The following is a 24,968-nucleotide window of genomic DNA, read 5'->3' as shown; positions in this document are numbered from 1 at the left end:
TCCTTTGAGTCTTTTTTGAGTCATCATTTGAGTATTTTTGGGCACTTTGGCTTTCAGCTTCAAGAGAGAAGATGGAAGATGCCACTTCAGGTTGCTGAAGAAAGACTCTGGGAAGAAGCTGACAGGAGAAGAGCTGGCAGACTGGCAGCCTCCATAATGTTTCCTTCCCTGGCTTGCCTTCGCCTCTTTCTGTCTCTCTTGATGAGTTACCTGGCTCTCACTGGGAGAGCTCCTTTACTCTTTATTTTATGGTATATAGTCTCCTACATATATCTTCTCTGATTTCTATTTTGCTACCGATTTGGATAAATAGTTTTTCTTGGATAAGTGCTATGTGTGTTCACTGAGGAATTGGTATCTGGTGGGAAATGAGTCAAACCTTGGATAGAAAGTCTGGGGTCTTGCTTCTTCTTCATAAGTATCAGGGATCAGAAGTTAGCTTGAACCTTACAACCTTATCCTTCTTAGACTAACAATATTAAGGGAACAGATAGATATTATTCTAGTCCGGGCTCTCTGAGGAGAGCAGTGTGCCCTGCGGGCCTCAAGTTCCTGTTTCCCCTTCCGGAAGGAATTAAAGTTTCCTTTGGAGAAGAGTTGGGCAGAAGAGGATAGAGATGTCTATTCTGCTTCCCTTTGAACCACACAATGACATCCCCATACTACATGTGGGAGTACAGCACTGTGCAATACATAGGGCCAGGCCACATATTCAAGTCTATTCAAGTCAGAACAACCCCTAGCAAATTGATCTTGAGTCAGGGATTAAAATTTTCTCAAAACACAACCATTAACCACAGAATACTCAACTTGGAGTCAGGAATCAGGAGACCTAAGCTTCCCAAGCTACTTACTAGCTGTATGATCTTTGGCAAGGTGTTTCTACCTTCTGAACCTATGTTCTTATTCAGTAAGAGGATAATTAATCTAGAGCTGTAAGGGACCTCAATAGCTATCTAATTTAACCTCCTCCTTTTATAAGAGGAAAGATAGGCACAGGGAGGTTAAGTGATTTACCAATCCCAGGGAGGTAGTGAGCCGAAGGCAGAACATAGTTTGAAATAGATAACTTCAACTTCTAAGTCTGTTCTGGGCAACTAGGCGGCACAGTGGATAGAGTGCTAGGCTTGGAGTTAGGAAGAGTTACTTTCCTGAGTTCAAATTTGACTTCAGACACTTGCTAGTTTGTGTGACTGTGGGCAAGTCACTTAACCCTGTTTGCCTCCATTTCCTCATCTGTAAAATGAGCTGGAGAAGGAAACGGCAAAGCACTCCAGCATCTTTGCCAAGGAAACCCTAAATGGGGCCATGAAGAGTATGACATGAATAACAACAACAAAGTATCATTTCAGTTTTAGATACTTTGAAACTTAGGAAGGGGAAGAGAAGTCAAGTCAAGAAGCATTCATATTAATTGCCCATATATACCAGGCACTGTGCCAAACACTGGGACTACAAAGAAAGGTAAAAACAATTCCTACCTTCAACAGGCTCACAATCTAACAGGGGAGACAAAACTTAAGTCTGTTCCCTGTCTGCAATCAAGGCACCTGTGTTAGGAATTCTAGCTCTGAAATCAGAGGACTTGGACTCTCATGCTCAGCCACTTAACTACATGTATGACGTTGAGCGTACAGTATACCAGGGGTTTTCACAGTGTGTCCAGGGGTGAAGGGTCTGCAAGGTCAAAACTATTTTCACAATAATACTAAGATATTATTTACCTATCAAAATACTCCTACCTTTTCCAAATACATATTTGTGTGAGGCTGGATTTCTCCATACATTTCAACCAAAGCAACATATTGAATGCAGCCTATATGAGTCTAGCTGTTTTCTAGTAAGGCAGACTTTAAAAAGATTTGCTAAAATATCTGAAGCAATGCCACTTCTAATTTTTTTTGTTTTGGAAAAGAGTGATTTTCAAGAATAATGTTAACCTAATGGATTTGTTACTTTAAAATCAATAGTTTTTTTCTAAAACGTATTAGTTTTAATTTCTAATGCAATAAATAATGATTTAACCCATATAAAAGCTGTCTGAGATGCTGCATACTTCTTAAGACTGCAAAGCGGTAGGTCATCAAAAGACCCAGAAGTTTAAGAACTGCTGCAACAGACAAAACCCTTGTGTAACAGGTATAGTTTGTTCGACCCTTCCGGGGCCTCAGTTTCCTCGTTTTAAAATGAGTAAATTTGGATTAGATGGTTTTTAAAGTCTCTTCTAGATCTAAATCTGTGATACCGCGACCTCTTGTTCAAATGCCACCTGTCCGACCTGAAACAACAAGGAAACTCAGACAGAAGCGGCCCTGGTCAGTGGCGCATGCGCAGAGCCCATGTGCCGGTCTGAGGCACAGCTAGAGGAAGGAACCGCTTTCAGCCTTCGCTGCTGGAGCTTGCGCACTACAGACCTCAGAGTGACTTCCGGTGTAGCCGCCTGGGGTGAACCGGGGTCGGGTTCGGGGTGGCACAGGGAAGCCAGGGATGCGGTTCCGGGGCACGGCGCTGTGCCTGAGCTTCTGAGCCGTGGCTCAGGCTGCGGGGGCTGCGGGGTCGGTCCGAGCCTGGCTCGGGGCAGGGGGAGAGCCCCGGAAAGTGGAGCGGAACCGGTCCTGGGAGGAGGGCACCGGCCCAGATACCGACCCTCCTCCCACCCCCCCCCCGGCGCCCCCGCCCCGAGGATTCCTGTAAGTGTGGAGGTGCCGAGGGAGCCGCGGGCCCATCCGGGGACGGGACTGGTGCCATGGCCCTCCTCCCCATGGGCGGGCGGTGGGGGGGGGGGGGGCGGTGTGAGGACCCTGGCGTCCTCGCCTTCCTTTGGGAGCGGCCGGCTCGGGGGTGGGCCCGGCCTGGCGTGGGTGCCCGGTCCTTCCTGTCCATGGGGAGGAGTGACCAGGGTTACCTACAGTGTCACCCCCGCTCCCTCCGACCCCCAGAAGTTCTTGGAGCCTCCTCCCTTCCGCAGGCGTGTGGTGGTGGCCTCTGGGGTACTGGACAGCGGCCTCCACTTAACCTCTGCCTCAGTTTACTCATCTGTAAAATGGGGACAATAATAGTACCTACCTGGCAACGTTGTTGTGAGGATCAAACGATACTGTGTGTAAAAAGCGCTTAGCACAGCGTCTGGCACAGAGAAGGTGCCACTTTGGACTTTTGGGGGGATGTGGATAAACCCACTAATGGGTGGAAGTAGAAAGATGGCGAATGCAGGCCAGCATATCTCACTGTATCCCAGCAACTTGACCGTCAAGTCAACAAGCATTTATTGAGCCCTTCCTAAGTGCCAATCACTGTGCCAAGCGCCGAGGGTACAAAGAAATGCAACAGTAATCCCTGACCTCTTAGAGCTTACCTCTTAATGGGGAAGACAACGTACAAACGGCCATGCACATTCAAGATAGATGCAGGGTAAATTGGAAATAATAGGGGAAGCAACGCTCTAAGATTGAGGACTGGGAAAGGCATTTTGCACAAAGTGGGAGGGCCTTAACCCATAACTACTGTGAAGCCGGGAAGCAGAGATGACAAGGGAGAGAGGAGAGTTCCAGACATGGGGGACAGCCAGTGAAGATACGTGGAGTTGGAGATGGATTGTCTTGTGAGAGGAAACACAAAGGCCAGGCAGCGTTGGATTTTAGAATATGTGGGGAGAGGCGGGTAAAGTGTAAGAAGAATGGAAAGGTAGGAAGGAGCTAAGTTGTAAAGAGCTTTAGAAGCTAAACAGGATTTTCTATTTTATTCTGGAAGTAATAGGGAGCCATAAGAGTTTCTTGAGTAGGGAGGGTGACATAGTCAGACCTGAGCCTTGCTTAGGAAGATCAGTTTGATGGTTGAATGAAGGATGGACTGGAGTGGGGAAAGATTTCAGCCAAGGAGATAGACTAGAAAGCTATTAAAGTAGTCCAGGCTAGGATGAGGATTGCCACCTGGTTGGTGATAGTCAGAAGAGAAAAGAAGGCATATAGGACAAATGCAAAGAGGGTAGAATGGAAAGGAGTTGGAGGCTGGGAATAGGAGGGGAGGAGAGTGAGGATTTGAGGATGACAATTAGGTTTTGAGTCTGGATAACTGGGAAGATGCTTTTTATAGTAAAAGGGAGGTTCAGAAGAGGGGAGTGTTTTTGGAAAAGACAGTGAATTCAGTTGAGTTTAAGATGTCTTACAGTTGTGTCACAGACTGGGTTAGCGCAGGGAAGAGCATCATTGTAGAGGCAAAACTAATTTGGCTCCCATTCACCTTCTTTTATTCCACTTTACACACACTCTATTCCAATCAAGCCAGCCTGCTAGCAAACTGTTCCTTGTGTTTGACTTTTTTCTCTCACCTCAGGTGTTTGGTCTTTGCAGAAGCCATCCATATCTCTCTCTGGAACAGGCTCTCTCTTACCTTAGCCTTCCACAGTCCCTAGCTTCCTTCAAAACATAGTTCAGATACTACCTCTATCTGCCTTTCCTAATCTTCTTTCTTGTTAGTGCTATCTTCTGGAAATTACATTACTTTGTCATACTTTTTGTTACTTTAAAATACTTTGTATTTAGTATATGCAAAGTGTTTTGCATAACTTTAAATCACTGTGTTTCTTTCCCATGGAATGAAAAATCCTTGACGTCAGGAACTTCTTAGTGTAATATTACAAGTGCTTACACAGTACCTTGCATGTAGATGCACAATAAACATTTGTTGAATGGAAATTGGAAGGTACCATAGCTTGTTAGACTAGCAAGGCACTTCATAATGTGTAATGTTAGAGCCGAGAGGGTCCTTAGAACTTAATGTTTGGTATGTATACAGGATGTCCCAAAAGTCTTAGTGCAGACTTGGGACATCCTGTATTTCTGTGGCCAAGCAGTAATTTACTTCATTGCTCCATGATTTCATCTGAATGCTTCCTCTACTAACTCCACATACAAGCTTTCCATACTTCGGAAGATAGTTTTCGTGGGTTATTTTGCCAGTCATCACCTGTTGGCCAACTTGCCAGTGAAAAGCAATTTAAGATGACCGTAAGACTTTTTAGAGGGAGCTGACTCCCTGTTTTCTTGTGCTTATTGGGTAAAGCTTCAGAGTAAATAATGATTTTAATTTGTTGTACTTCAAACAGTTTTCGTTCATCCTGTTTAGTTTTCACTCTTTAGGTGATATTCCCTTCCCTCCCCCTCCCCCAACAGCTTTCTAAATACTAACAAATTTAGAAAGCAGATCTGTTGCAGACGTTTGCACACCCACAGAATGAAACCTACACCATCAATATCTACTAGATTTTAGTCATCAAGTATGTGTGGTAGGGATTATACACTCATGCCCACATTACCAGCTGTGTGAAGTCTTTTAAAATCAATTCTTTAAGCTACAGTTTTCTTTAAACAGTTCATCTGTAAAATGGGGGAAAATATGTATACAGCCTGCCCTGTAGGTCTTTCTTTGTGCATGCCCTTTGTTATCCTAAAGTGCTATGCAACTGGGAGCTATTATTATTTTTAAGTCTTAAGGAAAGAGCAAGTAGGGAAGAGTGAGAGTATTCTGACAGAAATTGCCAAGGACTTGGAGACCTGATTTGAGTCCCAGTTTTGCCACAGGCTGACTGTGTGTTCTTAGGCAAGTCACATTACCTACCTTCAGTTCCCACATACCTAAATTGATAACATTGTATGTTGTCCGTAAGGTCTCTACATTCTGTTTGCTGTGTGCTAACATTGTTTTCTAAGGTCCCTTCTAACTCTTTCTCAGAGTCTTTTCTACACATCAGTGACAAGTATTGTTTCACAGTGGCAAAAATGCCACTGAAGTCCATACCCTCACAATGAGCCTGAGTAGTTTATGGGGAGGTATTTATCATTGTCATCCACAAACATTTATTGAGCTTCCACTTTCCAAGGCTCTGTGCTAGGCATTGGGGTATTAAGATGGCTCCTTTCTTTAGAGGGCTGACAGTCTAGTTGCTGAGCCGATTCATATTTATGGAATGATGCCTAATAATAGCTAACATTTATGTTGTGCTTTAAGAATGGCAGAGCACTTTATACATATACATTTGCTCTTCACATCAAACCTGAGTCAGTTACTAATCAGTCACTCAGTAAGCTTTTATTAAGCACTTACTGCGTACCCATCACTGCACTAAGGGCTGGGATACAAATCCTGTGATTAAGGAGCTTAAATTTTAATGCAGTATTAAAGAAAATACATACACACACACACATGCACATGCACACATGGTATCCCCCAAAATTTTAGTATTCAGATTTAAGCTTTAAGGAGAGAGAAACAGGCATTTATTAAGTGCCTAATACATGCCAAATACTATGCTAGGTACTTTACTGATATTTCCTTTGATCCTCACAACAATCCTGGGAGTAAGTTCTATTATTATTCCCATTTTACAGTTGAGGAAAACAGAGGTTAAGTCACTTGCCCAGGATCACATACCTAGTATGTATCTGAGAACAGATTGAACTCAAGTCTTCCTGACCAACCTAGGCCAGCCTCTGTATCCATTGTACCGCCTACCTGCCTCTCTTTAACACCTTCAAATTGTAAGTTTTAAGTAAGACTTTTGGAGTGCCCTGTATACATACACAACAAATAGAGTAGGTGGAAGGGAGGCCTGTAAGAGTAGTGCTTTGTTGAATTGTCTGAGAGGAAGCCAGGGATTCCCCAAGGCAGAGGTGAAGAGGGAAGGCATTCCAGGAATGGGGAACAGCCATTGAAAAGGTACTGAGAGGGAAGATGGAGCGTTTTGTGTGAGGAACAATTAGGCCATTGTGGCTGGACCATACAATATATGGAGAGAAATAATGTGTTAAAAAATACCAGAAAGAGTGAAAGGGGACCAGTTGTAGAGAACTCTAAATGCCAAAGAGCAGAGTTTGTATTTGATTCTAGGGATAATAGAGAGTCATTGGAGTTTAATGAGGAGAAGAGTAACATGGTTTGACCTATGACTTAGGAAAATCTCTTTGACAGATTTGTGGAGAGTGGATTGGAGTGGAGAGAGACTTAAAGTAGGGATTCCAGTTAGAAGGCTTTTGCTATAGTCCATGTAAAAAGTGATCAGGTCAATTAGGTTGTGAACTTGTGTGGCTGGAAGGATGGTTATACACTTGATAGTAATAAGATACTTTAAAAAAGAAATGGGTTTAGAGGGAAATTGCAGCCAAGGTAGAATTTCATGAGGATTTCCTAATGAATGGGAAGACATGATCATGTTGGAAGGCAGGATAAACAAGGCTTCAAGCATTTATTAAGCACTGTGAGTCACGCACTGTGCAAAGAAGGAATCAAGATATAGGGAGACTTTGGAGATCAGAAACAATGGGGATGATTGTGGGGGGAAACTGGACAAGACAGGGGAATATGGGATCAAAAGGTTTAGGTAGAGTTGGCCTTGGCAAGCAGAAGAGCTGCCTCATCATTAGAAGCTGGAGGGAAGGAGATAGGGGAGGGTGATGTCAGAGGCATGTGAAATGGAAGGGAGAAGAGAGAGTTCTGGACAAATGGTTTTAATTTTAAGAATGAAATATACATATTATCCCAATTTTATAGATGATGAAACTGCTGAGGTTCATAGAGGTGGCCCAAGGGTTCACTGCTAATGTAATAAGTGGAATTCAAACCCATGTGCTTATGACTCTTAAGCCTAATGATCTTTCTATTATACCATGCTGTTTACATAAAACATACAAGATAACATGTTCTATTTTATGAAGGAATCAGGGAAAGCTTCCTGCAGGAGATAGACTTAAGAATAGTACTTTTAAGGAATTAAATAATGCAGCCAGAGGAGAGAAGGCTTTTCAAGTAGGGAGGATTGTGCAAGCAAAGATGGGAATGATAATTGGCATGTTTAAGGAACAGTGACTAGACCAGTCTAGCTGGTGAAGGATTCCTCTAAAGTAGTAATGGGAAATTGGTTTGGAGGAGGTGTTAGAGACTAGATTGTGGAGTCTTCAGTGTCTAGCTAGGGAGATATTCCACAGTCCTGATCCCTAATCCTTCATATTTTAAATGCATAGATATCTTTGGGGCCCTCCATTCACCAGCAGATATGTAGCAATGAATGAATGAGTAAATGATAAAGCATTTATTAAGCACTTTCAGTGTGCCAAGGCGCTACGCTCAAGGAGGAATAGTGATTTGGGGATGGCGAAGTCAGGAATGGTCAGTGGAGCTATAGGGCAGTTGATTGTTGATGTTTCCTTTCTAGAAATGGTGTTAATGTTGTTTGATAGTATATACTGTTCTCAGAAAACAAATGGTAAACCACTTCAATATCTTTGCCAAGAAAACCCGCAAATGGGGTCATGAAGAATTGGGCATGACTGAAATGACTGAACATTGTTCTCAGAGCAAGAGGTGGAGGGCGTGGTGGAGGTGTCGTATAAGCAGTGGCCTGTCAGGAAGGTAGTTAGGTGGCAGGATGGTTGCTGGAGGTTCTGTAGGTAGAGGGGTAGCACCAGCATTGAGGGCAAGCATGGCAGCAAAATGTGCACCAGATGGTATATTTCAATTCATGTGATTGTTAAATTCCTGTGTCTGCCCTTAAGAAACTTGCCATCTAGCAGATGATATGATGGGTGTGCAGATAAACATAATATGAAAGAGTTTGGCAAGTCTGTTAGAGAAGAATGAACAAGGTGCTCTGTTAGTTTGTATTAGGGAGAGATCACTTCTCATTTAACGTTAGGAAATATATTTTGAAATAGATTGTTCCTGAGTGAGGCATTTCGAAGGATAGAATAGGTTTTTTTTCTTTTAAACAAGGTGGAGATATTTTTTCAGTACTGGACAAATACTTTAAGATAATACTAAGTTTGCAGTGCAGTTTTATATGTTAACTATTGACAGAAAGTCTGAGTATTCTTATACTGCTACACAGTTCTGCTTGTTAAACTTAATGATATCATAGAATGTCAGATCTTGATAAACCTTAGAACATGTAACATCTGCTCTCTTTACATATGAGGAAACGGGCCCAGAGAGTGGAAGTAAAGTTGTCTAAAGTCGCAGAGCTTATTATTATAAAAGCTGGAACTTGAATCCAGGCTTACTGAACTTCTTGTCCAGTGCTTTTCCCAAACTATGAAAGCAAAATTATGAAATGAAACCCTGGCACAAAGTCATTACATTTGAGGGAGGGGGAAAATATTTAAGAAGTTACCTTGTGTCTTAAATAAATTTGGAAGTTTTTGAGATGTTCTAACCAGCATCAGAAATTTGAGTATTTTGCTATTAGGAAGGAAAATTAGCCTTCTACTAATGCGGTAGTAAAAAAAAATTTATTCGCTTAATTATTTTTGAGCACCTGTATAGTTTTAATGAATCAGGAGGTTTGCATGGTGAAATGGAAAGAGCAGAAGATTCAGGGATAGTTGATGGCCTGATTGTAATTTTCTGGCTGTGTGATGTTGAGCACACTTCTTCACCCCTCTGAACCACAGTGTTCTTATCTGTAAATTGAGAATAGTAATACCAACATTGCCTGCTTCATAGATGAGCCTCAAGTGAGATAATGTAAAGTGCATCCTAACTATAAAGGTGCGATATTTTTATGATTCATATTTCCTGATTATTCACCTTCAGAAATTTTTATTAAGCACTTTTCTACAAGTCCAGCATTGGCTGGCAAGAGTACAAAGATGAAAAAATGATACTGTCTCTGCCCTTGGTGAGTTCACAATGAATTTGGGAGGATTTAACATAAGCTATTATATTATAAGGGAAAAAAGAGAAGTTTAGACAAAGTATGAGAAAGGAAAGATCATTTTTAGTTAGGAGTACCAGGGAAGTCTAGAGAAGGGGGAGGTGTAAAGGGAGCATATTGCAGGCATTGCAGACCCCCTATTGGGATATGCAAGAGAGACTTAACAATTGGACCTGTGAACAGAACAACCAGTCCTCCAGTTTGGTTGGAAAATAGAGTGTGTTAAAAAGATAATGTGGAAATAAGGATGGGGCCTGTGATTTCCTAATTTAGGGAAATCTTGGTTAAGGAAGCTCCTTCTAACAATGCAAGTTTGGTCTTTCTGTCAACTTAAAGAGTTAGAGAATTGCCCTTATTACTGAGAGGTTAAATGATTTGCCCAAGGTCACATAGATTGATTGGAAAAGTAGGTTGGAGACAGATTGTGGGCGCCTTTAAGTGCCAGGATAAGGTGTTGATATTTTATTCTTGGGTCAGGACAGAGCCATTGAAAGTTTTTTAGTAGCAGTGTGACATAGTCCTGTATATGCATTAGGAAGATTCTTTTGGCAGCTGTTTGAAGACTGAAGTGGTGAAAGCATGGTGGCAGGAAGACTGGTTAGGCAGCTAATAGAGTAGTCATTGACAGTTATAAGAACTTCCATTAGAGTGGCAACAGAGGAAGAAGTGAAGAGGAGATGCTTGTAGTATCTTAAATGTTACAGAGAAAAGGTCAAAAGTGAAGGGGATCTTGTTCTGCTTTGCAAGTGTGGTTTACAATGTGGATTTGGTGTGTAGCTGTTTTGGGTGAAAGGAAAGGAGATAATTTAAATTTGTGCGCTGTCACATTATTTAGCTCATTTGATTTTTATAAAGCCTAGTAAGTTGGCTAGGTATTTATTAGCTCTTATTTTATAGATACCCCAAGGCACAGAGAGGTTATCAGTTCGTTAAGGTCAGAGGATTCTGGAATATTAGAGTTAGAGAGAATTCCCTAACATAAACAAGAATTCTCTCCATGCCAGGTCTTAAACTTTTTTGTGTGTGTCACAGACCATTTTAGCAGTCTGGTGAAGCCTATGTACCCCTTTTCAGAATGTTTTAAAATAACTGAAGGAAATGCTAAATTTCAGTGAGAAGTTAATAAAAATAAAGATGTAGTTTTTTTTCCTATACAAGTTCATGGACCCCTTGAAATTTGTCTGCAGACTTCTTATGGGGTAGTGGAGAACCCCTGTTCTTTGACATTCCTGACAAGTGATTATCTTCTGTCTCCTCCAATTGAGTATAGTAAAAGACCTTTACCTCCACTACCACTACTCCCACCACCAGCATCCATCTGCTTCTTGTCTTCTTTTCTGGCTCCTGATCTGAAATTTATGCTCTGGGACCAAGCAATATGAATATAATTGCTTTTCTACCTGATGGTGCTTCTACAGTTGAAAATAGCTATCGTAGGCCCCCAAAATCTGTACTTGGGTTTGAATAGTCAACTTCCCAAATACAGATGAGGATAGTTCCTGTGAAAGAGAGCTGGGGGTTGTAGGGGACAGCAAGCTCATGTGAGTCAACAATGTGGCCTGACAGGCAAAAAAAACCAAAACAAAACCCAGACACTGGGCAACTGGAAATTCTGGGTCCAGAATGGAGATAAGTCTGCCATGGTTAGTCTCTAGTGGAATTCTGTGTTTAGTTTTAGGCACCACATTTTAGGAAGAACATAGATCAGGGGAGCTGCATCCAGAAGACAGTGACCTGAATGGTGATAGAGCTATTTCATGAGAAGATTGGTTGATGAAAATTAGAGTGTTTAGGCTGCAGAAGAGAAAATTTACTTTAGAGTACTAGATCGTTTTCTTCCAAGTATTTGAAGGACTTCCATGTCAGAGAGGGATTATACTTGTTTTCTTTGTCCCCAGGAGACAGATGTAGGAGTATTGGGTGAAAATTACAGGGAGATCGATTTAGGCTTGGAATAAGGAAAAGCTTCTTCATAATCAGAGTTGTCCCAAAATGAAATGGCTTGCCTGTGGAGGTGGAGGCTTCTCTTTCATTGGAGGTCTGAAATCAGAGGTGGGATGATAAGGTGTGGGGATTTTGCAAAAAAGCATTCTTGGTCAGGTCTGGGTTGAGATAGATGGCCTCTGAGGCTTCTTTCAACTCTTAGATTCTGGGATACTTCTCTTTAAGCTAGAGATCCCTAGTTCCTTCAACTGATTGTCTCTATGGAATGAGGTCTAGCTCCCTCCTCTAGACGTGTTTCAGCTTGTCAATATTCTTCTTAAAACGTGGTGCTCTGATAGAACAAAATACTTCCAATGGGGTCTGACTAGGTAGAGGGCACTGGAATTGCCCTTGAATTATCGACCTGAAGCTTTTATCCATATCATTGAAAATGGCTCTAACCTTTTTACTGTAGTGTGACACTAGACACATTGAGTTTGCTAGTCAACAAACCTCCCAGGTCTTGCTCACAGCTCCTTAGCGGCAGAGTCTTCCTTGTTGCTTGAATGGAGCACCAAACTCTTCCCAATTGATCAGAGTGTGTAGTTATTTGTGAGGGGTCATTTCAGTTTCCCATGTATCTGTATTTGTTCATTTTAGCCTCTTGGGGAAGACCTCGATGTGCAAGTAACTCTGAAAATGCATGATGTTTTGTTGAAGATAAACATTCAGGATTGAAAAGGAGAGTGGAGACACCCAGCACTGAGACAGAAATACAGTCAGGGATTTCCCCACCCAAGAACTTAATTTATTTTTATTTTAATACCAGCCTGCCACAAAGAGCAAATTGAAGAAATATTGGCCCCCTAGCTACTAGCTTTCATTCATACTCTGTTTTATAAGGAAATGCTATTGAATATAAAAATGAAAGGAATAAATCCTGAGTAGTCATTTAAAATTTATTAACCCAAGTTGGCAGCAGCCTAGATATATGAGGGAAAATAGATTTAATATAGGAAACGCAAAAAATTTGGACCAGAAGATGAAAACCATTTTCAGTAATTGAAAGGGAGAAAAATGGGGGGAATGCCTTAAAAACAAAACACAAAATCTGGAAACAGTACAAGGTGGTAGAAAGCCATTGGAATTAAATTACAGTGATTGCTTGCCATATAGATTGGCTATTATGTTACATTTATCTGTAACTCTGTGTAGTGCTAGGTTTACACCATACAGACCTGAATATCCCTTTATGGATATACTTTTATTGTTGATGTAGAGAAAATGGACTGATTGTATAAAACATTTAAAAAAGAGACTGTTTCTGTTCCATGATCACATTCAAAAGTACAGTATTTAAAAGGAAGTACTGTCAGAAGAATAGGTAGAAAGTTCTTGGAGGGAATGGGCTTCTGTTGTTTAAGCCAGTCTCAATATTTCTGTTTTGTGGTACCACCAAATATTCAATTCCCCTATATTCAAAATCTTGGGGCTGCCATTGGCCCCTCACCCTCACCTCTTATATTCAGTCTGTTACCAAGTTCTTTGAATTCCATCCTTTCATTTCCCTCCTGCTGTCTATACTGTTATTATAGACCTGTATGACCACCACTTTGCCCATGCCTGGGAGGAGATCAGATACTCAACTTCATACTCCCTGGAATCCTATGTCTTTATCTTCATCTTGGCCATTTTTCACCTTCTTGCCCCATCTTCCAAACCAGAATACCAGAGATTGTTCTCATGAGATGCTAAATCACTTAGCTCTGTACTTCTTGGGGCTCTGTGTCCTTAGCTTCATTATGGCCATTTTTTCCCCTACCCCTGCATTCCACCTCTTGTTATAATCATATAAACACTATTATTGTATCTGGAAAGAGCATATCACTGGGTTCTCTATTCTCACCATCCCTGTAGCCTCTCAGATCATATACTTTTCCCTGGCCACCACTGTCCTGTATGTGTTATCTCCTCCTATTAGAATGTAATGGCAGGAATCATTTTGTTTTTGTATATGTATCCTTAGTAATTAACACAGTGCTTGGCACTGTGATAAAAGCATAATAAATGCTAAAACTATGGAAAGATTGGTGATCATGGTAGTAAGTTCCCTCATAATAACACTTTGCCAAGTGCTATGTGTTTGTGAAACTAGTTAGTCAGGTGTGTGGCATAGTGGACGTTAGAGGCCATTCAGTTCAACACCCTCATTTTAAAATGAGGAAATTGAGGATCAGATAAAAGAAGTGACTTGCTTAACATATATGTTGGGTAGTAATTATCAAGAGCTAGGATTCAAATTCGGTTCCTCATACCTTCCACCAAGCTGTTGTGGGAATATGAAGAAAACATAGATGGGAATGCCTCAGTTTGACATTTTTAAGTGATATTGAATATGGCAAGTGATGCTAATTCCAATTGCCTTTTGGCTTTTTTTTAAAGAGGTGAATATTAAAGAATAAAGAATGTTTGTGAATATTAATTTCTTTTTTTGGTAACTGATTAGTAAAAGCATGACTATTAAAATGCCACTATGAATTGTTACTTTTCCCTTTTTATTCTCTCCTTAATTAGTATGTGCTTCATTATTAAGATAGCAATGGTTCCAGCATGTACAGTCAGCCCGAAATGGCGAGATAATGTTATTTTTATATGCCTACTAAGTTCATTATAATTCTCGTGTACATAGGTCTAAAAAAAAAGACAACATAGCCTTGTATTGTAAAAATTTAACGAAGTGTTTGAGCCTATTTAGATTAGGAAAATATCTGGCAAGATGCTTCTTTTGCAAACAGCCTCTGTCCAAAGCCTTCTGTATATTATCAGAATGAAAAATGACAGCACTTTGTCATCTGTTCAAATTGATATTGCACTCTTTGCCGTGACAGCTGAAAAGGCCCACAGGTGTCATATAAGGAGGTGACCATGTTGTCATATTTCATTTCGGCATCCCTCTGCAAAGCCATAATTACCTAATTAGGTTGTTAATTAGGAGATTAGCATTTCACTATATTGATAGAATGCTCTTTGTCGGCATGAGGCTACATACAGATTTTTGTGGGTTCTAATTTATAATCTCTGCATCTTTTGGACTTATTTATTTGCAGAAGATTCCGGTCTGGGGTAAGCCAGCTTTCCAGAGAAGCAGTTTGTTTATAAGATAATGAAGGCTTGATTATTGCATTGATGCTTCCACCTTAAAAAAATGGGCAGAATTAGGGGGGTGGCCTCATCCCCAAATGGCAATAAAAGCCAGGCAGTTGGTGTAACATGTATTCTCATTATCATCGAGAACAAAACCATAGTTGGAAGCCAATCCCCTCTCTACTTCACAGAATCATTGAGTAAAGTCCTTTGTAAACCCTTAAAACATATAGAAATGGGAGCTGGTATTGCTGTTACTACTGCTACTACTACTACTACTGCTGCTATTATCATTAGCTGGTGTGTGGGACTTTGAGAGTTGGAGCTCAGTACTTCTCCTTTCTGGGAATTTCATTTTCCTTATTCGTAAAGTAGGGATGATAGTTCTTTCACTAAACTACCTAGGAGGTTTTCATGGGGACAATCCCATTAGGTAGACCTTAAGTTAAAAAATATTCTTTAGGTACCTACTGTATACAAGGCACTGTGCTAGGTGCTAGTTTAGAAATGAGAATTTATTTAAATAGCTGCAAAAGGTTAGACTTAGGTTGAGCTGTAAAATGTTGTGACAGAGTGAAAACATCCTTTGGACTTGGCAGCCAGAAGATCTGGGTTCAAGTTTTGATTCCAGCAATTAATAGCTGTGTGGCCTTGGGCAAATCACCTCACTTTTCAGTCTCCTTATTCTGTTCTGCAATATGGATACAATAATCCTTGTGTTCCAAACCTCACAGGGGTGTTGTTAAAAAAAAATTGCAAAATGTTATGTTCTAACAAAATGTGGGCAATTATGTGTGATAAATAATAATTAAGGATTTAATGATATATAAAAATAATGGTAGACAGCATGGGATAGTGGATAGAGTGTCAGGCTGTAGTCAGGAAGATCTGGGTTCAAGTCTTGCTTCTGGCAAACTTGGCTTGCATGGCCTTGGGCAAGTCACATTAGCACCTTTTAGTGCCTCAAAACTCTTAAGACTCTTAAGTTAGAACAAGCACAGAGCAAGTACTGGTTAAAGGGAATTTCCTTATCAGGAGTTCCATATATTAATGAAATCTCATGGTAACTTTTTAGTTTTGTTATATGCTGATGTTTGTTACTTCAGACTTATAAATGTTCTGTAGAGGCCTTCCCTGAGAAGCCTCATTTGTGGCATGGTTGTGACACTGCCTCAAATGTGTCTTCCCCAGGTCTGTGATGTCCAATGTATTCTGCAGGTCCTACTGAGCTGGAAAGTCTTTGGGAGTTGGCTAGGAACTGACTGTGTTTTTCTCATAGGAAGACCAATCCAAGTAAGTGCTAAGAGACTCATCACTATATGGTTGGCCACTAGGGAATGAAAGAATGGTTTTGGATACTGTGAGTCTTTCCCTAAGGCATGGAGGGGTTAAATTACAAGCTCCTAGCTCGATATTTTGATATATTCAAAAAAGGGGAAACTAATATAAATATGTAAATATTTTAAATGTCTTAAATATTAAATATAAGCTAACAAGTTCAGAATGAATCTAGGCTTCTATCTAATTTATATTCTAAAAGCTTATGCTTCATACCTTTATGTTTTATCTTTTGGCTGCTTGATGATGGTTTTGCTTAATAACTCTGTATAATCAAATCAAATTCTGCAAACCTCTATTAAATGGCTACTATTTTGAGGGATTTTACTAATAGCGGGAGAGACAAAAACATCAGGCAGTTACAAACTTTTCAGGAGTTTGGAATGGCAAATGATTCCAGTTACATGCCAGTTGTGAGCCTTTGGGCCACCGTAATCATTTTGTAGTAGGGTCTCTACAACATTTTTTTCTTTTTAAGGGTGGCATGAATGTAACCCATCTTTTCAGTAATTCAGTATTCTCTGTGTTTGCTTTTTAAAAATACCCGTATTGTAGAATCATAGATTTAGAATTGGAAAGATTGTAGAGGCCATCAAGTCCAAACCCCTGATTTAACAGATGAGAAAATTGAGGCACAAAGAGGTTAAATGACTTGCCCAGGGTTATACTACTAGTAAGTGGCTGATGCAGGATTGGAACTCAGGTCTTCCTGACTCCAGGCCAAGCACTCTATCCATTCAGCCACCTGGCAGCCTGCATAAATAAAACATTGCTGTCCAGTGTTAAAATCCAGTTTTCTGACTGCCAGAATGGCCCTTCACACAATGGTGTGGTAGATAAAGTCTTAGGTATCTTTTCTGTATTAGTTGTCTTCATTAAGAAGCACTTATTAAATCCCTAATTGTATGTGGTACAGCGATGTGTACTAGCCAGAGAACATGGTGAGAATGAGTTGCTGTTGTGAGTGCATATGGCCCATGTTTTTTCAATCCAGTAGGACCATATAAATGTGAATTGTTAATATCAGCCATTAGTAATACTAATAATGGTCTTAGTGTTTATTTCTCTAAGTTAGTTATATTAGTAATAATGAAAGTCTTTCACTATATACTTAAATTTTGTGAAAGAACATAATTATATTCAGATTTAGATCTATCTTTACTCATTACCTAGAATCTGAGAGCTGGAAAGGATCTTAAAGGTAATCCCATCCTACTCTTTGCTTGGTTACATGAACTCTACAACATTCCTGACATTTTGACATTTCCAATTTCCAGTTTGACATTTCCAGTCACCTGTGGGACATTCCTACCCGGGTATTGCCCTAGCACTTCAAATTCTGCATGTTCAGTACTGAGCTTCCCTTCAAAACTAGATGGTCTTCTGGACTTTTATTTTGGTTAATGATATTAGCAACTTTTCCTGTTGTCCAGCCTAGAAACATTAGTACCCACTTTCAGTTCAGTTGTACAGTGTTTATTAAATGCCTGTGATATGCAAAATGCTTTGTTCCTCAAGGGAAAACCAGGTGAAATAAGAGAAAATTCTAAGATCATATCATATTAGAATTGGAATTACCTTAGAAATCATTTAGGTCAACCTCCTTTTACGGATGAGGAAACTAATGCCCAGAAAGTATGTAACTTGACCAAGAGCACCCAGGTAGTGAGTGGTAAGCCAAAATTTTCTTTCTTTTTCTTTCTTTTTTTTGGGGGGGGGAATTCATCATTTATTTGCATCATGTATGTCTTACATATGTTTATTGTTGTCATGTATATCCACACATGATAACTTTTTTGAGGTTTTCCTATCAATTTTTTATCACAGGATTTTATTTCAGATCTTTTGACTTAATCCAGTGGAGTCCACACTGCCCTGAGAAGCTTATAATTGAATGGAGGAGAGGGAAAGATAAGATGCATTAAAAAATATTCTCTATTGTTCTCTCAGATTGCTTTTCACCTACTCTGTATATACTTAGTTGTTTGTCTCCCCTATTAGAATATGAATTTCTTGCAGGCAAAGACTGGATTCTTGCCTTTTTTTTTTTATCCCCAGTGTCTAGCACAGTGCCTGGCACATAGTAGGTGCTTAATAAATGCTTATTGACTTAATTTGACATCCTTACCACATCTAGAAAAACTGTTCAGTGTGAGAAGAACTGACCGATGTGATTGCTGAGTCACTGTCAATGAAACATTTTAGAGTAGAATTGTCACGCCGCTAGAGAAGAGCAAATATGCCATTGTTTTTAATAAAAGGCAGTGTGGCGCTTTAAGCTCTAGGTGAATGAATTTGGTAATTCCTGACAAAATTCTAGGGATGACTTGTGATCATTTAGAAAGGGAAATGACAGTCATGAAGAGCCAACATGTTCAAGAACAGGTCTTGCCAGACTAACTTATTTTTAATGCCAGAACTGCTAGCCCGGTTGGATCAGGGGATTGCCCCACACAGACTATATATAGATTTCAGCATTTGACAGTCTCATGCTATACTTGTGGAGATGATGGAGAAGTATGGGACAAATGATAGCATTTAGTTATGTAGATTTGGAACAAGTCGCATGATCAGACACAAAAAGTAGTCATGATGATTCACTGTCAACTTGGAGGTATTTCTCTAAAGCAATATACCGTGGGGCTGTCCATGACCCTCTGGTGGCTGACATTTTAGTTAGGATTTGAATTGCTTTGAACAGTGGCATAGATGGCATTCTTGTCAGCTTTGCAGATGATACGAAACTGAGAGTCACAGTTAACATGGTGGATGATGGGATAATTTTTTTTAAAGTGTGGTTAACCAACTTAGTGACCCAAATCTGAAGAGGAAATTTATTGAAGATAACTGAGTTCTTAGACTTGTATTTGGGCAGCTAGGTGGTGCAGTGGATAGAGTGCTAGGCCTAGAGTCAGGAAGATTTCTCTTCCTGAATTCAAATGTGGCCTCAGACACTTGGTAGCTGTGTGACCCTGGGCAAGTCACTTAACCCCATTTGCCCCAGTTTCCTCATCTGTAAAATGAGCTGGAGGAGGAAATGGCAAACCACTCTAGTATCTTTGCCAGGGAAACCCCACTTGGGCCACAAAGAATTGGACACGACTGAACAACAGACTTATATTTAAAGAGTCAGTTGGGGGAAATGTGAATAGACAGCAGTTTGTACAAAAGTCTAGAAATTTTGGTGGATGGCGAACTCCTTATAGGCCAATATTGTGACATGACAGTCACAAAAACTAACATTGTCTTGCGCTGCATTAAGAGAGGCTGAATCTTCAGTCCTTTGCCATGGTCAGATGACATCAGGAGTGCCTGTATTCAGTTCTGAGGGTCAGAAGAAGGTCACTAATATGCTCTACCGTTTCCCAAAGAGGGCAATAACTAGGATGGAGAGGGGAATAGAGATTATGTCATATGAAGGACACTTGAAGAAGGTGGAAATGTTTTTACTTAGAAAAGAGAAGACTCAGAGAACTGCCTTTTAAATATTGAAGGCAGCTATCATTTGGAAAGGGAATTACTGTATTTCTCCATGCGTGAGAGATGCTCCCATGTATAAGATGCACCTTAATTTGGGGGCCCGAAATTTGAAAAAAAAATGTATTACATAAAGTTATTGAACTCAAGTTTTATTCATCTCCTCATAGCTTTCAGGCATCTTTTGGGCAAGTCTGGTGCATGTATGCATGCTTAGTCCATTCCGTTTCCTGAACCTGAAGCACCAATTGTGTCCTCCTTTGAAATCAGTAACTTCTTTTTCATCAGCAATTCTTCTTGCCTCATGCTGGACCATATTTGTGGACATAGGAATTTCAATTACCCTTTGCTCTTCAATCCATATCTTCAATTCCCTCTCTAAATCAGGCCATTTTGCTCACTTGCCTCTCATGGCCGAGCTGTTTTCAGTAGGGTTTCTTCTTCCCATAGCCAGTCTCAGGTTGTTTTCTCAGTTGGAGGAGGACCAAACTTGCGTTCAGCAGCATGATTTCCATTCGCTTTTGCAAACTGGATCACTTTTAACTTTAATTCAGCACTATATGAAAATCTTTTCTGAGCCATTTCTGGGCAGAACATGGCAAAATGTAACCTAAAATACCAGTAACAAATGTGAAACAATGAGTGCAAAGACAACAAGCGTGAAAAAGCAGGAAATGCAAGTAAAAAAATCTACAATGAGTGCAAAAACAAGCTCAAAAAAGCGGGAAATGCAAGTAAAAAAATATACAACCACTGTATGAGACGTACCCAGTTTTTAGACCCTACGTTTTTCGGAAAAAAAAAGGGGGGGGGCAGTGCGTCTCATACATGGGGAAATACGGTAGACTTTCCTTGGCTTCAGGGCAGAATTAGAAGCAATGCCAGAAGTTGTGGAAAGGTAGATTTAGGTTAGGAAACCCTAACAGTGGCTCATTGGGGCTGTTGGTTTCCCTTTTGGTGGAGATCTTCAAACAGTGACTAAAAGATTTCTAGTCAGGGATATTGTAAAGAGGATTCCTGCTTTGTTATTGGAAGGGACTGTAAGTGTTATAAGATTCTGTGATTCTGTGAGTAGTGTAGATTAGAAGTATCCGAGGGGATATGAAAACTGTTGAGACATTCTATAATATACAGTGACTATTCCACAAAATACCTGGGCAAACACTTCATATTATGAAAGTGAATCCTAGGTTCTCAAAGGCTTTGTCAGTGAAGGACACATTTCTTTTGCATATACTGTGCTTTACCATTACATTGTCTTTGTTCGTCGTCTTCCTTACGCCTTCCACCATAATCTTTACATGTGTAAGTGATCCCGTTCTATTCGCTCTTCTGCAGCAGATTCCCCCCCCCCCCCCCCCCCCCCCCCCCCCCCCCCCGTCATCCCTTCTCTCATTAATATTCTGTCTCTCTACTGGTACTTTCTTACTGCCACTGTCTCCCCCACTAGTTCTCACCCTATTTTCTCTTCCTTTTCATGTCTAAACTCTTTGAAATTGCTGTAATTGGTGACTTTATTTCTTTTCTCTTTAGTCTTTCCTTAACTCTTTGCAGTCTGGCTTCCAGCCTCATCATCCAACTCAAACCGCTCATCCTGAAGTTACCAGTGATCTCTTAGTTGCCAGATCTATTGATCTTTTCTCAGTCTTCATTCTTCTTGACGTCGCTATAGCTCTAGACACTGCTGATTACCTGATACTGCTTCTCTAGGTTTTTGTCATATTACTCTCTACTTATTCTCTTGCTACCTGTCTGCCTTCTCCTTTGCTGGATCTTCATCGAGGTGAGTGTCCCCCAAGGCTCTGTCCTGGGCCCTCTTCTCCCTGTATGCTACACTTAGTGATCTCCTCAGCTCCCATGGATTAAATTAACATCTCTCCGCAGATGATTATTAGATCTCTTTTTCCTGCCCTAACCTCTCTCCTGACCTCTAGTTTTACATCTGCCAACTGTATTAAATATCTTGAACTGGATATTCTGTAGACATCTTAAGCTCAAAATGTCTAAAACTAAGCTCCTTATTGTTTCCCCCAAACCATCTCTTCTTCTTTACTTTGCTGTTACTGTTGAGGGCACCACTGTCCTTTCTGTTATCCAGTTTTGCAACCTAATTTCATGGACTCCCCACTCTTTCTCACTTCTCCTATCAAATTAGTTGCCAAATCCTATTGTTCCTATCTTTCTAATGTCTCTTCTGACACTGCTACCACTCTAGTGCAGACCCTCATTACCTTATACCTATACTATTTCAATAGCCTTCTCATTGGTCTCCTTGCCTTAAGTCTCTCTCCACCCCAGTCAGTCTTTCACTCATCTGTCAAATTGATCTTGCTAAAGTATAAATCTAATCTTGTCACACATCTTATCTCCACCTTCCCCCCAACACCCTCCCCCCAAGTTGTTCCCTGTCATCTACAGGATCACATATAGTATCTTGTTTAGCATTTTAAACCCTTCATGGCCTGAATCCTTCCAGTCTTTCCACTCTTCTTACATTTTATACTTTTCTCTTCCCTCAAGTACTCTGTGATACAGTGATTTTGGCCTTACTGTTTTTTATACACAGTCCTCCATTTCTAAACTCTTGGCCTTTTCACTGACTGTGCTCCAGTGAAAGAGAATGCTGCAGAGAGTTCCTGGCTTAGAACTCTCTTTTCCCTCATCTCTGCCTCCTCCTTCTCTTAAAAGAAGCCTTTCCCAAGCCCCCTTAATGCTAGTGCCTTCCCTCTGTTGATTATCTCCAATTTATCCTGTCTATATTTTATTTCAGTATAGTTGCTTACTTGTTGTCCTTCCCTTCCTCCCCCCCCCCCCCCCTTAAGGTTGTGAGCTCCTTGAGGGTAGAAACACAGAAACACTTTTTTTGCTTTTCATCCCCTGTGCTTAGTATTAATACATTGCCTGGCACATAGTAGGTACTTAATAATTTTTTGTTAACTTGACTCATGCCCGAAATGCCTTCCTTCTCACCCATTACTCCAGTCTCTGCTAAACACCATCTCAGAGGTTTGCTTTATTGTAAGGATCGATACTGGCAGGCTGATGCTCCTACCCATCCCCCTCAATGCCTATCTGCCTGCTCTTTCTCCCTTTGCTGGAACCTCTTCTAGATCGTGCCCTCTAACTATACGTGTCCCTAAGGGATCTCTCTTGGGCCCTGTTCCCCTATTCTCTTTTCCCTCTATACTACTTTACTTGGTGATCTCATCAGCTCCCAGAGAAATGTGGGTGATTCTCAAATCTGCCTATCCTGCTCCACCCTCTGCTGACTTCAAATCTCAAGTCTCCAACTGTCTTTTGGACTTCTGGAACTGGATACTCAATATGTCCAACACTGAGCTCATTATCTTTCCACCCTAAACTCTCTCCCTGCCCCATACCTTCCCTATTACTGTAGAGAGCATGCTATCCCTCCAGTCTCTCAGGTTCACAAACCAGGAGTCATCCTGGATTCCTCACTATGTTTTGCCAACACTCCCTTTCCCCCCTAGTCTGTTGCTTAGTTCTTTCAATTTCAGCTTTGTATCAGGTAACCTTACTCCCCAACATTTGATCTAAAGATACTAGTCTCTTGGCTGTTTCACGAATCAGATATTCCATCTCTCCACTTTGGGCATTTTGTTTGTCTACCTCCCATCCCTGGAATGCTCTGCCTCTTCTGCTTTGTCTACTGACCTTCCTGGCTTCCTTTAAGTCCCAACTAAAATTCCACCCTCTACTGAAGCCTTTCCCTAATTCTTCTTAATTCCAGTGCCTTCCTTTTGTTGATTATTTTCTATTTATCCTGTATATAGCTTGCTTTGTATATATTTGTTTGCATGCTGTTTCCCTCATTAGGTGTAAACTCCTTGGGGACAGGGACTGTCTTTTGCCTCTTTTGGTATCCCTAGCCTAGCTGGTTAGCACAGTGTCTGGCACATAATAGGTGCTTAAAAAATGTTTATTGATTGATTGGTTGATTGTTGATCATGTCAGTGATTTCTAAAGATCATGGAGGATCAGAGTGATGCTGCAAGTTTGGAGAAAGGCAAATGTCCTGATTTTCAAAAAAGAAAAGAATGGAGTCTGTAGAGGCCAGTGACTTTGGTTCTTGATAAAATCTAGTATGCGTTATTAAAGGGGTGGTTAATGAGCATCCACAGAGGAATCACCTAGAAAGAGCCAGCATGCTTTCAGTAGGAACAGGTTAGGCTAGATTAGCTTTGTTTCCTTTTTTCCAGAGTAGTAAGTTGGTAGATCAGAAGAATGCTATATAATTTATCCAGATTTGAACAAGGCATTTGAAAAAGAAAAAAATACTGGGAAGAAGTTTATTTTTTAAGTGTTTTGTCAAAACTTAACATTGAATAGCAATGCCAATAACTAAACTTGCTCAGTGTCTTTACATTTAGATTATTTTCAGTACATAAAGTATAATAATAACTATTTAGTCACTACAAGTCTACATCAGAATTCTTTGTCAATTCATTTTCATTAACAAGGACTAACAGTCCTAGTTAGTGTATACACTATTCTTTTAGTTCTACTTTTTTATACTTTGCAGTATTTTGGTGTCTTTCTAGATTTCTTTTTTATCTTCATTGCATTATAATATACTTATCTTAATTGTATTATAATATTCTATTATATTATTGTGTTGAAGTTTAACCATTTATCTGTTAGATATTTAGGGTATTAATAGGTTTTTTCAGTTATATCTAATGGTGCTATGAAAATCTTTAAAGCAATAGCCCTTTTTTGTTTTTGATAGTGCTTTCAAGGTATGTTCCCCACAATAGAACTGTTGTGTCACAGGGGATTATTATTTTCATAACTTTTACTGCATATTCCATATCATTCTTCATAAAGATTCTTCAAGTTGCAGCTTCATCAGCAGTGAAGCAGTACCTGTTTTTCAGTAATCTCCCCAGCATTGCATTGTGTTGTTTTGATAAGACTCTCCAGATAAGTCTACATTCATTTTTATATTTGGTGATGTCAGTGTAAAACTGGGAGATGGTGAGGATGGGAAGAAGTCTGTGAGAAAGTATGCTTTAGGAGAGAGAAACTGGAGGGACCTAAGATTTATAGATTATATAAAAACCACATACTTTTAAACAGTGAACACTTTCTTCACAAAAAAGAATTGGTAGGTGCTGAAAATGGCACATACCAAAACAACATCACAAAATTGACTTCATTTTAACATATAGGAAAAGACATACACATGCAGATAATCCTTGAGTCAGTTGTCTGTGCACAGTCAGACCACAGACGTGTCAGAGCTAGAATCAGAATTTCTTTAAAAAAAAAAGTGGAAAAAAAAACAGTAATGAGGTTATTTAACAATCTAATGAAAAAGAAAAAGGGAAATGGACAACAGAAGTAGCATTGACAGTGACAT

At 40.2% G+C, this 24,968-nt stretch overlaps 1 protein-coding gene across 2 annotated transcripts in view; it reads left to right on the top strand.

Annotated features, from left to right (window-relative positions):
* The first annotated feature begins 2,410 nt into the window (after positions 1–2,410).
* MAPKAP1 (MAPK associated protein 1) overlaps positions 2,411–24,968 on the top strand; it is a 343,015-nt gene continuing 320,457 nt past the window's right edge. Inside the window, exons 1-2 of one of the 2 annotated variants that reach the window (XM_036751106.1) lie at positions 2,476–2,690; positions 15,962–16,063. The gene's annotated coding sequence lies outside the window, so the exon portion shown is untranslated. Of the gene's footprint in view, positions 2,691–15,961; positions 16,064–24,968 lie in introns of both variants that reach the window. The other variant, XM_036751105.1, reaches the window with a different exon arrangement.

This window comes from Trichosurus vulpecula, chromosome 3 (assembly GCF_011100635.1).
Source record: "Trichosurus vulpecula isolate mTriVul1 chromosome 3, mTriVul1.pri, whole genome shotgun sequence".
NCBI classification, from domain to species: Eukaryota; Metazoa; Chordata; class Mammalia; order Diprotodontia; family Phalangeridae; genus Trichosurus; species Trichosurus vulpecula.
This window is presented reverse-complemented; position numbering and strand designations above follow the sequence as displayed.